Source organism: Lolium perenne, chromosome 1 (assembly GCF_019359855.2).
Source record: "Lolium perenne isolate Kyuss_39 chromosome 1, Kyuss_2.0, whole genome shotgun sequence".
NCBI lineage: Eukaryota > Viridiplantae > Streptophyta > Magnoliopsida > Poales > Poaceae > Lolium > Lolium perenne.
Genome location: NC_067244.2, coordinates 194,965,434 through 194,984,504, shown reverse-complemented (window position 1 = coordinate 194,984,504; position 19,071 = coordinate 194,965,434).

The window sequence follows — 19,071 nt, the reverse complement described above, 5'->3', positions numbered from 1 at the left end:
AGGGGATTCATCTCCCGGAGGACTCTACGCCGCCATGGTTGCCTCCGGAGTGATGTGTGAGTAGTCTACCCCTGGACTATGGGTCCATAGCAGTAGCTAGATGGTTGTCTTCTCCTCATTGTGCTTAATTGTCGGATCTTGTGAGCTGCCTAACATGATCAAGATCATCTATCTGTAATTCTATATGTTGCGTTTGTTGGGATCCGATGAATAGAGAATACTTGTTATGTTGATTATCAAAGTTATGTCTATGTGTTGTTTATGATCTTGCATGCTCTCCGTTACTAGTAGATGCTCTGGCCAAGTAGATGCTTGTAACTCCAAGAGGGAGTATTTATGCTCGATAGTGGGTTCATGCCTCCATTGATATCTGGGACAGTGACAGAAAGTTCTAAGGTTGTGGATGTGCTGTTGCCACTAGGGATAAAACATTAGTGCTATGTTCAAGGATGTAGTTACTGATTACATTATGCGCAATACTTAATGCAATTGTCTGTTGTTAGCAACTTAATACTGGAGGGGGTTCGGATGATAACCTGAAGGTGGACTTTTTAGGCATAGATGCATGCTGGATGGCGGTCTATGTACTTTGTCGTAATGCCCAATTAAATCTCACTATACTCATCATAATATGTATGTGCATGGTCATGCCCTCTTTATTTGTCAATTGCCCAACTGTAATTTGTTCACCCAACATGCTGTTTATCTTATGGGAGAGACACCTCTAGTGAACTGTGGACCCCGGTCCAATTCTCTATACTGAAATACAATCTACTGCAATACTTGTTCTCTTGTTTTTACGCAAACAATCATCTTCCACACAATACGGTTAATCCTTTGTTACAGCAAGCCGGTGAGATTGACAACCTCACTGTTTCGTTGGGGCAAAGTACTTTGGTTGTGTTGTGCAGGTTCCACGTTGGCGCCGGAATCTCTGGTGTTGCGCCGCACTACATCCCGTCGCCATCAACCTTCAACGTGCTTCTTGACTCCTACTGGTTCGATTAAACCTTGGTTTCTTACTGAGGGAAACTTGCCGCTGTGCGCATCACACCTTCCTCTTGGGGTTCCCAACGGACGTGTCAACCACACGCATCAGGCAGCTGGCACGGAAGATAGTTTACTCTTGGAAGCCGATTTTGGTGAAATCGGCTTGTTCTGCATCACAACCTTTTTCAAGGGTGGCGAGCTTTTGCAGAAGAGGACCACTGGAGCAGGTGGGAGGAATTCAAAGGGGGAGCCATCATCATGTGCAGGTTCTGGACCATCTTGTTGCTGCAAGGAGGCAGAACAAGGTTATAAAAATCATTGTAAGCCACTTCAAGAAAATTTGCGAGTGATGGTACCTGTTCTGTAGGGATATCACATTCAGCATCAAGTTGTTTCAGCAACGGTCCCAGAGCTCTCCTGAAGGCATGAGTTTTCCACATTGACCACCAGGTCTCAAAACCATCGGTTGATGAGGTGAAAGAGAGGTTGTTAGGAACTGGGATGGCTAGAGCATCAAAGAAAGAGTAACATCTCTCACCGGTGAGAACATCGGTCAAATCAGCTCTGCTCTCTGTCAAGTGGTGGAGGAAGAAGTGGGGAGACACTTGCCCAAGACCAAACTGCCGGGCTGCTACGACCGGCTGATAAGACTCATAACCAGGTTTGATTATCCTGTTTGAGGTGCTCATGCCAACTGGAAGGAAGCAGGGACGGATCATGATGGAATACAAGTGTCGGGTGCTGGGGTCATCGGCAAAGCTGTCTAGCCTGAAGGAAATTGGATTTTCAAATTTTTTAGATTCAGTGTAAGGAAAGAACAGAGGATTGTCCAGGCCTTGAAAGAAAATGCTGAACCACTTTGATGCTTCCTTGGGGATCAGTTTACTACCTGGAAGACTATATAAAGCTTGGCCGTAGCTAGTGCATCGGATCTGCTTCCCGTTAGTATCTGGAAAAGTGCAAGTGGCCAAAAGTGGGAAGTCTGGGATGTGGTTCTGGAAATACAGCTGAGCCCATAGCTGAATAAACCACCAGGGACCTCCTGTTTTGACTGTCTTTTGGGAGAACAAATTAACAGACATTAGTTGGAGATATCGATAGACCTCTCCAAGGAACAGTTTGACGATGCCAAGCTGGGTGCCTCTGGCGAGTTCATAGGCCAAAGAAAGATAATTCTTGGTCGGAGCAACTGAAGGGCCACAGATTATGAAGTGTTCCAACCAGAAATTTAGGAAGGCCGTGTGTTCTTTATCTGTTACAGGGCCTTTATTTTTCATGTGGCGTCGAAGGTAAGCACCCCAGTTTTTGCACTCTGTTTTGGAAGAGAGTTTGAAAGGGACCTTTGGCATCATAAAAGCAGAGGGGCTGGGGGATGTGATGTCTAGGCCGGTGATCATTGCCACATCTAGCAGAGTTGGTGTCATGGGGCCATGGCCAAACATGAAACAGTTCAGTGCATCAGACCAGAAGTAGCCGATGGTTTTTAGAAGGTTTTCATGTTTCTCAAGGGAAGACAATGATAAGTACAAAGCATCGGCTATTCCTATGGTTTCCCATTTGGATTGGTGAGTTTTGGATACTCTACTGTACCAGGAAACCCAATCTTCAGGAGGGTTAGGCCAGGCTCGTAAGCAGTCGGCCCAAGAAGTTAGATCTAAGTTCTGGTTCACGAAGGGAATCCTATTGGCCTCGCAAGAAATCAGATGAGCAGGACTCTCGATAGTACGGGGGCCAAGACAAAGAGAATTTGGAAGAGAAGGATGCGGCAACAGAATATCTGATACCTAAAATTAATGGTGAAATAAGTTATTAATTCAGATGTTTGCTATTAATTCTAACACTATGCTCGGATGGCGAGGAGCAGTTAAAGATTACCTTCAGGCCAGAGACCATTGCGTTGGCGTTGGACGATTCCGCCATCTGATTCGCTTGCGGAGATGAATCTGCGCGGCTGGAGATCTGGGATTCGCGCTGCTGCGAGTCGAATCTGTTCGATGGGAAATTGGGGATCTGAGTTCGGTCCTTTGGACGAGGGTCGCAGGTTACCGTTTGAAGTCTGACCTTGCTGGCGTTTTATGGTAAAAGACCGATGCGTTGCTATCGGCTCTTTCTGCGTTGACCTACTTTGACAATCGGCAAAATCGAAATAGAAGCATTCTTCATTGATGAGGAGGGTTTTTACAAGAAGAGCCGATTGCTCACAAAAGGAAGATCTTCTACCTAATGTACTACTACTAGCCCTATTCTAGTAGTCCCTAATCTAGGGGCCATCGCTACCCTCATCGTCGCCGTCCTCGCTGCCATTGGCACTGCTGCCGGCGAGGTCCTTGTCGCTGCTGCTGAAGCCATCGACAGGGGCTTCTTCTTCCTCCTCGTCGTCGTCGTCGTCCTCCGACCCGGCGCGGAAGCGCTTCGCCGGCGGGTACTCGTCGGAGGAGGTGTCGTCCTCCGCTTCATCCTCTTCCTCGGTGGAGGTGTTGTCGCCCCAGGAGAAGGCGTCGTCGTCGCTCTCCTCCTCCAACTCCCCGTCGACGAGGAGCTAGAGATTGTCCTCCCCATCGGTCAAGGGTTCATCCTCCTCTGACTCGACGGCAAAGTCTCAATCCCTCTCGTCCCAATGCAGCGGGGCGCGGGCCTCGTACGCCGCTATCGGGTCGTACTCTGGCGTCGGCTCACGGGAGGAGGAAGATTGGAAGGAGAGACCCGAAGAGGCAGAGGAGGAGGAGGCCATGGTTGCAGAGATGGGGGCTTCGATTGCTAATGTGGAGCAAGAGGATGAGGAGGCGAACTGCTCGGATGCGATTAAATAAAGGGGATATAGTGGAGATGATTCAATGCTGTGGAAGTTTTCGAGGATGCGGTGCCAAAACTGTCAAATCGTGCACTACGGAGAAGTTGAGAAGACAAGGCATCGTGATTGAATGGCACTGTAGCGGTTCTGCTCTGCAACGCGTAAACCGGTGAAGGAAAAAACGAAGTGGTTTTGGAATTATTATTGCCAAAACCAGAGGGGCATGTGTTATCACCGGTTTTTAGCCAAATAAGGAGATGGGCCGTGATTGAGATGGGCTTAGAGGATATGCCCGTAAAATGTTTCTGAATCGGCCTTGTACGAGAGTTTGGGCTAGATTGCCCGTGTATCTGCACATTATGGTAGACCACGTTTAAGTTTAGAACTAAGATATAGAGTTTAGTCGTACACAGTTAGGTTTATTCCCAAGATAGAAAGTCCACGGACTATAAATATGTACCTAGGGTTATTGAGAAAGGAGGACGATCACGTTCACAACAAACACAATCTAGGCGCATCGCCACCCCTTGTTTCGAGGGTTTCTTCCGGGTATGCGCCATGCTGCCCAGATCGCATCTTGCGATCTAGGCAGTATCAGTTTATTCGTTGTTTTGTATTGCTCGTGCTGAAGCCTTTTTGATGGCGAGTAATACTGTTATCATGGATGTTTTGGGGCTAATATTGCTACTTTTCTGATATGTATGCTTAGTTATGCTGCCCCTAGATATCTAGCTGCCTTTGCACCTATCTTAGGTGTAAGGGCAGCATCTTGCTTAGTCTTTATTCTATAGATTCGATCTGTTATGGTTGTTCCTTGTTCTCCAAGGATTAGTTTGATATCCACATGGTTAGGCCTTGCAAACGGGTTGAATGATCCAGTAGTGCGTAAGGTATGGTTTGCCGATCCAAGTTGAGTTGTTCCGGGAATCGACTTTGTGTTGGTTTTTAGGCCTCTTCTAGGACTAGTTTTATGTTATCTTTCGTATCTGCCAGGCTCAACTACGTGTAGGATGTTCCATTTATGCGGTGAAAACCCTAGACTATCGTAGATTGATTTAACTTAGTATTGATCAAGCAGGACCCCCATGTTATTCATAGATCCAATACGAATCATGGGTCGATCGGCTCCTTGAGCCGATTCGCAGGGTAACCTGAGAGCCGATCGAGGCTCAGATTTAATGTTTACGTGTTTGCCATACAGGAAACCAATTGAAGCAATCCATCACCTTCCTGACCAGGTATAGGTCAGGTGGCACGCCCTCGTGATACGTCCCCGACGTATCCATAATTTCTGTTGTTCCATGCTTGTTTTATGACAATACTTACATGTTTTGCTTGCACTTTATGATGATTTCATGCGTTTTCCGGAACTAACCTATTAACAAGATGCCACAGTGCCAGTTCCTGTTTTCTGCTGTTTTTGGTTCCAGAAAGGCTGTTCGGGCAATATTCTCGGAATTGGACGAAATCAACGCCAAACCTCCTATTTTTCCCGGAAGGCTCCAGAACACCGAAGAAGAGTCGGAGAGGGGCCAGAGGGCCACCAGACCATAGGGCGGCGTGGTCTGGCCTGGGTCCGCGCCACCCTATGGTGTGGAGCCCCCAGGTGCCCCCCTGCGCCGCCTCTTCGCCTATAAAACCCCTTTCGACCTAAAAACGCAGTACCAATTGACGAAACTCCAGAAAGACTCCAGGGGCGCCGCCGCCATCGCGAAACTCCAATTCGGGGACGAACTCTGTTCGGCACCTGCCGGAACGGGGAAGTGCCCCCGGAAGCCATCTCCATCAACGCCACCGCCTCCGCCATGCTCCGTGAGTAGTTCCCCCATGGACTACGGGTTCTAGCAGTAGCTATGTCGGTATACTCTCCCCCATGTACTTCAATACAATGGTCTCATGAGCTGCCTTACATGATTGAGATTCATCTGATGTAATCGGTGTTGTGTTTGTTGGGATCCGATGGATGATACATTATGATTAGTCTATCTATAAAGTTTGTGAAGTTATTGTTGCTGCAATCTTGTTATGCTTAATGCTTGTCACTAGGGCCCGAGTGGCATGATCTTAGATTTAAGCTCTATATTGTTGCTTAGATTGTATCTACAAGTTGTATGCACATGTCACTGTCCGGAACCAATGGCCCCGAAGTGACAGAAATCGGGACAACCGGAGGGGATGGTAGTGATGTGAGGATCACATGTTTTCACGGTGTGTTAATGCTTTGCTCCGGTACTCTATTAAAAGGAGTACCTTAATATCCAGTAGTTTCCCTTGAGGCCCGGCTGCCACCGGCTGGTAGGACAAAAGATGTTGTGCAAGTTTCTCATTGCGAGCACGTACGACTATAATCGGAAAACATGCCTACATAATTAATAAGCCTGATGTTCTATCTTAATGCTTTGATTCCTATCAATTGCCCAACTGTAATTTGTTCACCCAACACTTGTCACTTATTGGAGAGTTACCACTAGTGTAGATCGCTGGGAACCCCGGTCCATATTTCATCATCAAATACTTGTTCTACATGTCATCATATTACCTCTGTGTTACTAATTCTATCTTTGTGTTACTATTACTACTCGCTCTCATATTCTTTGCTACTTTTACATCACCCCTGTTACTAGTGCTTTTCCAGGTGCAGCTGAATTGACAACTCAGTTGTTAAGGCTTATAAGTATTCTTTACCTCCCCTTGTGTCGAATCAATAAATTTGGGTTTTACTTCCCTCGAAGACTGTTGCGATCCCCTATACTTGTGGGTCATCAAGACTATTTTTAAGGCGCCGTTGCCGAGGGGAGGCATAGCTCTACTCATAAGTTCACACAGGAGTACACTCTACCTCTCTCTCTGTTTTATTTTATTTTGTTTTGCTTAGTTTACTTTTTCCTAGTTTACTTGTGCTTAGTTTATTTCTGTCTAGTATTACTTTGCTTAGTTTACTTTTGTCTAGTTTATTTTTGTCTTGTTTTATTTGTCTCATATACCCAAAAATCCATAAAAATTTGAAAAACCAAAAAATTAAAAACTGCTGTTATGGGAGAACCTACAACCTACTTGGAGCTTATAGAATGTTATAATAATTATAGGAAATCAAGAGCTGGTGAAATAATGAGTGCTATGATAGAAAAAGTGGATACAATTGCTAAAATCTTGCTTAAACGCCATGATATAAACTGTTGCTCTCAACAGGATACTAAACATCTTAAATTTCAGTGTGGCTTTAGTGAGGAATTTTTAATTAAAAACTATAATCGGAATTGCTATATTCATTATGGGTTCGAAGAGGTAGAACAATTTGTCTTATTTATGGGAGCCTCCGAGATAGAATCCTTCATGGTTGAGAATTATGAAACTTGTGCTATTTGTAAGGACCTTAAAGATTATGTCTCTACTATCCTTAATTCTTGCATAGAATGCTACAGTAGGAATCCTTATATCCTTGATTATAAAGAGAGACACATTAATGCACAAGAATGCACTCACAATTTGCAGGAACCTGTGGAAGAAGAAACTGATGAACCTGAAAGCTCATTGGATGAAAAAGAGGAGAAAATTGATGAACCTGAAAGCTCATTGGATGAAAAAGAAGAGGAGAGCAACGAACAAAAGGAGGAAGAATGGATTAGCTACCCATGCCAACCTTCTAATGAGAGTAACTCTTCATCTCTTACACTATTTGATTGTCCTCCATGCTTACCGAAAGAGGTTGAATGTTATGTTCCTGTGGATTCTCTTGAAATACTACCTATGAGTAAAACTTGTGAAAATAATTATGCTACTGTTATATATGATAATCCATGCTACTTTGATAAATCTTATGATAATGCTTTGTTTGTGTCTGATGTCGAAATGCATGGTACTAAAGAATTTTGCTTAGCAAATGTTTATGATAAAGCGCTAGATGATGGTCCTATGTTACTTGATACTATTAATTGTACTACTAATGAAAATGGGATTGGAGAGTTCTTTACTTTATCTATGAGTCCCATATCTCTTGAGATTGATCAATCATCTTGTTATATTATTAATAAAAGTAAGTTTGAAAGTTTTAATTCCACTATTCTTGAACTTGATAAAAATTATGTGTTTGGAAATCATGAAAAGTATGCTGCATGTGATAGTTATATTGTTGAGTTTGTTCATGAAGCTACTGAAAATTATTATGAGAGAGGAAAATATGGTAGTAGAAATTTGCATGGTACTAATACACCTCTCTATATGCTTAAAATTTTGAAGTTACACTTGTTCTATCTTCTTATGCTTGTTACTTTGCTCTTCATGAACTTGTTTATTTACAAGATTCCTATGCATAGGAAGCATGTTAGGCTTAAATGTGTTTTGGATTTTCCTTTTGATGCTCTCTTTTGCTTCAAATACTATTTCTTGCGAGTGCATCATTAAAACTGCTGAGCCCATCTTAATGGCTATAAAGAAAGAACTTCTTGGGAGATAACCCATGTGTTATTTTGCTACAGTACTTTGTTTTATATTTGTGTCTTGGAAGTTGTTTACTACTGTAGCAACCTCTCCTTATCTTAGTTTTGTGTTTTGTTGTGCCAAGTGAAGCCTCTAATCGAAGGTTGATACTAGATTTGGATTTCTGCGCAGAAACAGATTTCTTTCTGTCACGAATCTGGGCTGTTTTCTCTGTAGAAAAATCAGAAAAATATTCCAATTTACGTGCGTGTTCCTCAGATATGTACGCAACTTTCATTAGTTTTGAGTTTTCTGATTTGAGCAACGGAAGTATTTTATTAAAATTCGTCTTTACTGGCTGTTCTGTTTAGGCAGATTCTGTCTCTGTTTTTTTGCATTGTCTCTTGCGGACTTTAAGCGAGCTTTTCTAGACGTAGAGAGCTGTAGCTAATGTTTTATTGAGTTCTTGCAATGTGCCACTACAGGACCAAGGTGGATTCAAATTTTTTTTGAGTACTAACCCCTCTAATGAAGTTTATGAGAAGTTTGTTGTGAAGGAAGTTTTCAAGGGTCAAGAGAGGAGGATGATATATGATCAAGAAGAGTGAAAAGTCTAAGCTTGGGGATGCTCCCGTGGTTCATCCCTGCATATTTCAAGAAGACTCAAGCGTCTAAGCTTGGGGATGCCCAAGGCATCCCCTTCTTCATCAACTTATCAGGTTCCTCCCCTGAAACTATATTTTTATTCAGTCACATCATATGTGTTTTACTTGGAGCGTCTGTGTGTTTATTTTCATTTTGTTTTTGTTTGAATAAGATGGATCCTAGCAATCCTTGATTGGGAGAGAGACACGCTCCGCTTTTTCATATGAACACTTGTTCTTCGTTTTACTTTTAATGTTCAATGATAAAAGTTGGAAGCTACAATACTTATTGTTTGGTTGGAAACAGAAAATGCCTCATATGTTGTGGATAATTTGACACTTGGCAATTGTTTTGAGCTCTCAAGTAGATCATAAGTTTTTGCATGTAGTTTAAACCTATTAGTGGAGAACTACCGTAAAGCTTGTTAAAATTGGTTTGCATAATTGATCTCTCTTAAGGTCTAGATATTTTTACGGTAAAAGTGTTTGAGCAACAAGGAAGACAGTGTAGAGTATTATAATGCTTGCGATATGTTCTTATGTAAGTTTTGCTGTACCGGTTCATACTTGTGTTTGCTTCAAACAACCTTGCTAGCCTAAGCCTTGTATCGAGAGGGAATACTTCTCATGCATCCAAAATCCTTGAGCCAACCACTATGCCAATTGTGTCCACCATACCTACCTACTATGTGGTATTTCCTGCCATTCCAAAGTAAATTGCTTGAGTGCTACCTTTAAACAATTCAAAATGCTTCTCAATTTGTGTTAATGTTTTATAGCTCATGAGGAAGTATGTGGTGTTTAGCTTTCAACCTTGTCATTTACTTTTGACGGACTCTCATATGGACTAGTGGCACATCCGCTTATCCAATAATTTTGCAAAAAGAGCTGGCAATGGGATTCCCAGTCCCAAATTAATTAAACTAAATAGACACTCCTCCATGGTATGTGATTGTTGGAAGGCACCCGAAGGATTCGGTTAGCCATGGCTTGTGTAAGCAAAGGTTGGGGGGAGTGTCATCATCATAATAAAACTAAAATAAAAAGGCACTCCTTCATGGTATGAGATTGTTGGCAGGCACCCGAGGATTCGGTTAGCCATGGTTTGTGAAAGAAAGGTTGGAAGGAGTGCCACCCAAAAATAAAAAATAAAATGGGAGCCGCTCTTGGAAGTCCGGTTGGCGAGGTAGTTAGTGTACCCATTACCATTCGTTGACAACAACAAACACCTCTCAAAATTTTACTTTTATGCTCTCTATATGTTTTCAAAACCAAAGCTCTAGCACAAATATAGCAATCAATGCTTTCCTCTTTGAAGGACCATTCTTTTACTTTTATGTTGAGTCAGTTACCTACTTCCTCCCACCTTAGAAGCAAACACTTGTGTTAACTGTGCATCGATTCTTACATACTTGCATATTTGCATTCATCATATTACTTTGTGTTGACAATATCCATGAGATATGCATGTTGAAAGTTGAAAGCATCCGCTGAAACTTATATCCTCCTTTGTGTTGCTTCGATGCCTTTACTTTGAATCTATTGCTTTATGAGTTAACTCTTGTGCAAGACTTTTGATGCTTGTCTTGAAAGTACTCTTTATGAAAAGTTTTGCTATATGTTATCTACTTGTTAGCAACTATAGATCATTGCCTTAAGTCACTTCATTCATTTCATATGCTTTGTAATAGTATGATCAAGGTTATGTAAGTAGCATGTCACTACAGAAATTATTCTTTTTATCGTTTACCTGCTCGGGACGACGAGAACTAAGCAGGGATGCTTTACGTCCCCGACGTATCCATAATTTCTGTTGTTCCATGCTTGTTTTATGACAATACTTACATGTTTTGCTTGCACTTTATGATGATTTCATGCGTTTTCCGGAACTAACCTATTAACAAGATGCCACAGTGCCAGTTCCTGTTTTCTGCTGTTTTTGGTTCCAGAAAGGCTGTTCGGGCAATATTCTCGGAATTGGACGAAATCAACGCCAAACCTCCTATTTTTCCCGGAAGGCTCCAGAACACCGAAGAAGAGTCGGAGAGGGGCCAGAGGGCCACCAGACCATAGGGCGGCGCGGCCTGGCCTGGGCCCGCGCCACCCTATGGTGTGGAGCCCCCAGGTGCCCCCCTGCACCGCCTCTTCGCCTATAAAACCCCTTTCGACCTAAAAACGCAGTACCAATTGACGAAACTCCAGAAAGACTCCAGGGGCGCCGCCGCCCTCGCGAAACTCCAATTCGGGGGACAGAACTCTGTTCCGGCACCCTACCGGAACGGGGAAGTGCCCCCGGAAGCCATCTCCATCAACGCCACCGCCTCCGCCATGCTCCGTGAGTAGTTCCCCCATGGACTACGGGTTCTAGCAGTAGCTATGTCGGTATACTCTCCCCCATGTACTTCAATACAATGGTCTCATGAGCTGCCTTACATGATTGAGATTCATCTGATGTAATCGGTGTTGTGTTTGTTGGGATCCGATGGATGATACATTATGATTAGTCTATCTATAAAGTTTGTGAAGTTATTGTTGCTGCAATCTTGTTATGCTTAATGCTTGTCACTAGGGCCCGAGTGGCATGATCTTAGATTTAAGCTCTATATTGTTGCTTAGATTGTATCTACAAGTTGTATGCACATGTCACTGTCCGGAACCAATGGCCCCGAAGTGACAGAAATCGGGACAACCGGAGGGGATGGTAGTGATGTGAGGATCACATGTTTTCACGGTGTGTTAATGCTTTGCTCCGGTACTCTATTAAAAGGAGTACCTTAATATCCAGTAGTTTCCCTTGAGGCCCGGCTGCCACCGGCTGGTAGGACAAAAGATGTTGTGCAAGTTTCTCATTGCGAGCACGTACGACTATAATCGGAAAACATGCCTACATAATTAATAAGCCTGATGTTCTATCTTAATGCTTTGATTCCTATCAATTGCCCAACTGTAATTTGTTCACCCAACACTTGTCACTTATTGGAGAGTTACCACTAGTGTAGATCGCTGGGAACCCCGGTCCATATTTCATCATCAAATACTTGTTCTACATGTCATCATATTACCTCTGTGTTACTATTACTATTCTTTGTGTTACTATTACTACTGCTCTCATATTACTGCTACTTTTACATCACCCCTGTTACTAGTGCTTTTCCAGGTGCAGCTGAATTGACAACTCAGTTGTTAAGGCTTATAAGTATTCTTTACCTCCCCTTGTGTCGAATCAATAAATTTGGGTTTTACTTCCCTCGAAGACTGTTGCGATCCCCTATACTTGTGGGTCATCACCTCGCAACAGCCAGGACGTGTGTCGGAGTTTTGCGGGCCGTTGCCCGAGGGACCAGGGCCCACCAGCAGTTCTGGGAGCCTCCCGGCTCTTCGTGTTGCTCGTCGCTGCTCGCCGGTGGGTTTTGGCAGGCAACAACTTCATGTGCTACCTTTAAACAATTCAAAACTTTATTACTCCTTATTTGTGTCAATGTTTTATAGCTCATGAGGAAGTATGTGGTGTTTTATCTTTCAATCTTGTTGGGCAGACTTTCACCAATGGACTAGTGGCATATACATCCACTTATCCAATAATTCTGCAAAAAGAGCTAGCAACGGGGTGCCCAGCCCCAATTAATTAACTTTCATTAATAATTCTCTTCACATGTTTTGCCCTGATTTATCAGTAAGCAACTTAATTTTCCAATAGACACTCCTTCATGGTATGTGAAATGTTGGAAGGCACCCGAGGATTCGGTTAGCCATGGCTTGTGAAAGCAAAAGGTTGGGAGGAGTGTCATCTATAAATAAAACTAAAATACATGTGTAAACAAAAGAGAAGAGGGATGATCTACCTTGCTGCTAGAGATAACGTCCTTAATGGGAGCCGCTCTTTGAAAGTCTATTTGACAAGGGGGTTAGAGTGCCCACTACCATTCATTGAAAAGAACAAACACCTCTCAAAACTTTATTTTTATGCTCTCGATATGATTTCAAAACTTGAAAAGCTCTAGCACATGATTTAATCCCTGCTTCCCTCTACGAAGGGCCTTTCTTTTACTTTATGTTGAGTCAGTTTACCTACTTCTTTCTATCTTAGAAGCAAACACTTGTGTCAACTGTGTGCATTGATTCTTACATGCTTGCTTATTGCACTTATTATATTACTTTGTGTTGATAATTATCCATGAGATATGCATGTTGAAGTTGAAAGCAATTGCTGAAACTTAAATCTTCTTTTGTGTTGCTTCAAAACCTTTTATTAAGAATCTATTGCTTTATGAGTTAACTCTTATGCAAAACTTTTTGATGCTTGTTTTGAAAGTACTATTCATGAAAAGTTTTTGCTATATGATTCAGTTGTTTAGTCATTATCTTTTTGTTAGCAAACTATAGACCATTTCTTTGAGTCACTTCATTCATCTTATATGCTTTACAATAGTATTGATCAAGATTATGTTGGTAGCATGTCACTTCAGAAATTATTCTTTTTATCATATACCTACTCGAGGGCGAGTAGGAAATAAGCTTGGGGATGCTTGATACGTCTCCAACGTATCTATAATTTCTTATGTTCCATGCTAGTTTTATGACAATACCTACATGTTTTATTCACACTTTATAATGTTTTTATGTATTTTATGGGACTAACCTATTAACAAGATGCCACAGTGCCAGTTCCTATTTTTTGCTGCTTTTGATTTCAGAAAAGTTGTTTTACAAATGTTCTCGGAATTGGACGAAACAAAAGCCCACGGCCCTATTTTCCACGGAGTGTTCCAGAAGACCGAAGAGGAGTCGAGGAAGGCCAGCAGGGGGCCCTCCCCATATGGCGGCGCGGGGGGGGGGGGCACTGCCGCACCGTGACGTGGGGAGGGAGCCCCCTGGCTCCCCCGACGCTGCCCCTTCGCCTATTTATTCCTTCGTCCCCGAAAACCCTAGTACCGAGAGCCAAAATACCAGAACAGTTCCAGAGACGCCGCCGCCGTCAACCCTAACTCGGGGGGTTCAGAAGATCTCCTCCGGCACCCTGCCGGAGAGGGGAATCATCACCGGAGGGCTCTACATCACCATGCTCGTCTCCGGACTGATGCGTGAGTAGTTCATCCTTGGACTATGGGTCCATAGCAGTAGCTAGATGGTTGTCTTCTCCTATTGTGCCTTCATGTTTAGATCTTGTGAGCTGCCTATAATGATCAAGATCATCTATTTGTAATGCTACATGTTGTGTTTGTTGGGATCCGATGAATATGGAATACTATGTCAAGTTGATTATAGATCTGTCTTATATGTGTTAATTATGATCTTGCATGCTCTCCGTTGCTAGTAGAGGCTCTGGCCAAGTTGATACTTGTAACTCCAAGAGGGAGTATTTATGCTAGATAGTGGGTTTATGTCTCCATTGAATCTGGGGGAGTGACATCAACCCCTAAGGTTGTGGATGTGTTGTTGCCATTAGGGATAAAACATCAATGCTTTGTCTAAGGATATTTGTATTGTTTACATTACGTACAGTACTTAATGCAATTGTCTGTTGCTTGCAACTTAATACTGTAAGGGGTGCGGATGCTAACCCGAAGGTGGACTTTTTAGGCATAGATGCATGCTGGATGGCGGTCTATGTTCTTTGTCGTAATGCCCTAAGTAAATCTCATAGTAGTCATCATGATATGTATATGCATTGTTATGCCCTCTCTATTTGTCAATTGTCCAACTGTAATTTGTTTACCTAACATGTTATTTATCTTATTGGAGAGACACCACTAGTGAACTGTGGATCCCGGTCCAATCTTTTACATCTGAAATACAACCTACTGCAATCATTGTTCTCTTTTATTTTCTGCAAGCAAACATCATTTTCCACACCATACGTTTAACCCTTTGTTTTCAGCAAGCCGGTGAGATTGACAACCTCACTGTTAAGTTGAGGCAAAATAGTTTGATTGTGTTGTGCAGGTTCCACGTTGGCACCGGAATCCCTGGTGTTGCGCCGCACTGCACTCCTTCACCAACAACCTTCACGTGATCTTCATCTCCTACGGGTTCGATAACCTTGGTTTTCTTACTGAGGGAAAACTCGCTGCTGTACTCATCAAACCTTCCTCTTGGGGTTCCCAACGGACGTGTGCTTTACCGTCACAAGCACGGGCCCATCCTCACTTTTTTCGTCCGGAGTCCGCGAGCGCACCCCGGGGGCCGGGGATGGCATGGGCTCTCCGGATGGATGAAAGCCAAATCCGGAGGAAAACGAGGAACCGGGGACGCGACTAGGCCGAATAACACCGTCCGGATGAAAAAATCACCTGCCGGGGGCCTAGTCGGGGAGACGGCTGGAGGTGCTCTAACCGGAGTTTGATTCTTATCAGGAACGAATTTCGGAATTGTCACGCCAAATCCCGTTTCTACTATATCGAAAAAAAATGTCTAGTTTTTCCTAGACACGGTTTCAGTTTTTTATTTGTCCTACTCTGACATGACCTAATTTAGCAACATAATCATGCTGCGAGCAATGAGTGCTTCGGAGCAGCTAGGACCAAATGAACAATGCGGCCTGGATGGAGAAGCACTACCTACCAGAACTACTACAGGACACCTGAAGCGAGTGAGATTTGTGTCTGCTAAAACGGGAGACAATGATCGGGTTGCATGGATGGCAGTCCTGATTCCTGTGTTGCTGGTACTTTTTCTTAGGGGAGTTATGGTAATTGATCTAGTAAAACATTGTTTTGAATACAAAGACCATCAGAGGCTGGAGGAGCCAAACCTAACGTTCAACACTACTAGAAACAAAGAAACGTGTCAATCTAGGAGCCCGAAGCCCTAGCTATTTTCATGCCGAAACAAATCCTCTACTAGGAGAACTACAAGGGTATAGACCCAATGATACCAACATCCATTGGAAGAACCTGCTTCGACTCCGCAAGCGATCTCTGCTGCACCGCAGTCTGCTTCGTGGGCTTCTGCTGCACCGCAGTCAATGTGGTGGTGATAGCCTCGTTTCCGGTGGGTTGGCCGGGGCCTCCGATGCGGCCGAAGTCAACGAGGTCAAGGAAGATCTTGCCCCTTAGATGACGCGGTCTGCTACTGTCGGCGGTGAGGCGAGAAAATGGGCGCTTCCCCTCGCTGCCGTGGCATGGCCTCCATCTTGGGTGTCCACTACGGACAACAACGATGAGGACGACGAAGAGGTGTTGGTCCCCCAGACGCCACTGACAACCAGACCTTCAACGCTGTTGTTGTTATTGTTGTCAAGGAGCGTGATGGTTGGCAGGGGTGATGTTGCCGTTGCCTGCGCCGTTCTGCCAGTCTGACCAACAACTCGTCCCTGGTTGGCTCAAGGAAAGATACTGCTGATGCCTGGTTCCTGGTTACTGCGCTGTTGTTTGCAGTGATCCCCTCAGGTGCTCTCGATGCTTGAGAACGGTCATCGGGCACGTGGCTACTGTAACGCTTGGTGTCCTCTTAGCTTATTGATAGCCTATCGTGTCACCAAGCGCATGCTTCTCACTGATCCCAAGTTGAGATCTTGTTCCCATCCAATGTGCCTCATCGTCGGTCTCAGGTGTTAGTTGTTTCTTCTCCTCTTGGCTCTTTGGCCTCAGCGAAGAAGCAAGTTGTGTTGTTATGGCAGCGCCAGGAAATGGCGCTTGGGTATTCCGCCCAAAATTTTCTTTGCTCTAAATGTAGTATATGAATCAAACACCACAATACTATCAATATATGAATAAAACAACACTAGCATAACAATAATAGCAATATTTCAATTTATAAGCCCATAACGACATGAATACATAGGTACCTTTTGGTTGATAAAGTGATGATATTCCATCTTACATTATAACTTTGCGCTTGCCTTTTTGGAAGAGATTGATGACATCCTCATCCTTTACTTGCCTGAAGAAATCTCCCTCAACAAATGTAACCATACAATACTTCAAATAGTCATCACCCATTTCGTTCCTTAGCTTATTCTTCAAATAGCTCATTGAAGAGAACATCCTTTCAACACTAGCAGTGGTAGAATCAATACCAACTTAAGAAGCTTGTAAACAATATGATATTGTTCATGCTTCTTTGTCTTGACAAACATAACTGATAGCTCAGATAGATTTTTCAAGTTTTGAAACCTTTCATCTCTACGCAAATTAGCAACATATATGTTTAGTTGCCATGGAAGCCTTGCCAGTTCATCTCTTGTAAAATCAGAAGCATAATTTTTTTTAGCAAGCTTAACCAACTTATCTTGATCATAAGCAGCAAATAGATGAAGTGGACTAAATGCTGCCATGCAAATAAGTAGCTTTGTGTTTACCTCATCAAATCTGCCATTCAGCTCACCAATTTGCCTATCAATGACAGAAACAAACATATCTACCTTGAAGCGGTGGTAATTGATCACACCATTGCATACACCCCTTCTAGGCCGGCCAACGGGGAAATAAGGACCCTCCATATCAACAACTTTGATCTTATGCTTTGTACAAAAAGATGTGACCTTTATGAGAAAATCATCCCATCCGGCATCAGACCGCAAAGCCCCCAAGTAGAACTTTGTGTCATCGAGAACCTGAATAGCATAAACAATATCTTCATCTTGCTTTTGCAAAGCTCTACTCAAATCATCGGTGTATCCAAATATTTCTTGCATCAAGTGTGCCATGAAAACAAACTCAAATGATAGAAATGTTGTCTCTATGGTTAGAGCCGCTTGCGCCTCCGCACTATTGTACTCGTCTCCAATCTTGTGAAGGACTCATCGTAGTGAGTCTTCACTTTCATCATGTCCTCTAAATGCCAAGCCTTGGTGCAACAGATATCTCACACACTTGAGGGTCCATGTCAAACATTGTTTATACAAAGCCTTGTATTGTATGGTGTTTGAAGCAATAGACTCTCGAATTGATGTTTGTGGTGAATTGAACCTATCATACTTCTCTTGAGTTTCAGCATGAGCACTACTAACCTCACCTTCATGTTTCTTCAATCTCTTCTTCATGTTCCAGTTATTAAATGTTGGGATTCGTTGCATAGAAAACAAAAAAAATTCCTACCACGAGAACGCAATCCAAGCCAAGATGCAATCTAGAAGATGGGAGCAACGAGGGGATGAACGAGACTAACCCTCAAAGATTTCCAAAGCCTATAAGAGTAGGCTCTTATTTCTGCGGTAGTCGATCACTTGCCGCTTGCAAAAGCGCGTAGAAGATCTTGATCACGGTGCCACAATCGGGCAGCACCTCCGTACTCGGTCACACGTTCGGTGTTGATGAAGACGACGTCCTTCTCCCCGTTCCAGCGGGCAGCGGAAGTAGTAGCTCCTCCTTGAATCCGGCAGCACGACGGCGTGGTGGCGGTGGCGGTGGAGATCTCCGGTGGAGCTTCGCTAAGCGTGCGGGAGAAGAGGAGGAGAGAGGGGGCGGCTAGGGTTTGGGAGAGGGGGTGGCCGGCCTCCTTGGGCGCGGCCAAGGTGGGGTGGTTGTGGTGGCCAGCCTCCTCCCCTATGCCCCTCATTATATAGGTGGATCCCCAAGTGTTGGACTACAAGTCTTCGAATAAGACCCCAACACTAGAACCTTCCATGTAGTAGGGAAACCTACCCAAGGTGGGAATCCCACTTGAGGTGGGATTCCCCCCTTCCATGTGGAGGGGTGGCCAGCCCCCTTTGCTGGAGTCCACCTTGGACTCCACCCTCTAGGGTTGGCCGGCCATGGGAGGTGGAGTCCCTCCGGTTTCCTCCTTCCTTAGTGATTCCTTCTGGACTTTTCTAGAACCTTCTAGATCCTTCCGCAAAATCACCGGATCATTTTAAATCTTATAAAATGACTTCCTATATATGAATCTTATTCTCCGGACCATTCCGGAACTCCTCGTGATGTCCGGGATCCCATCCGGGACTTCGAACAAAACTTCGAACTCCATTCCATATTCAAGTTAAACGACATCAAACCTTAAGTGTGTCACCCTACGGTTCGCGAACTATGTAGACATGATTGAGACTTCTCTCCGACCAATAACCAATAGCGGGATCTGGAGATCCATAATGGCTCCCACATATTCAACGATGACTTTACTGATCGAATGAACCATTCACATACGATACCAATTCTCTTTGTCACGCGATATTTTACTTGTCCGAGGTTTGATCATCGGTATCTCTATACCTCGTTCAACCTCGTCTCATGACAAGTACTCTTGACTCGTACCGTGGTATGTGGTCTCTTATGAACTTATTCATATGCTTGC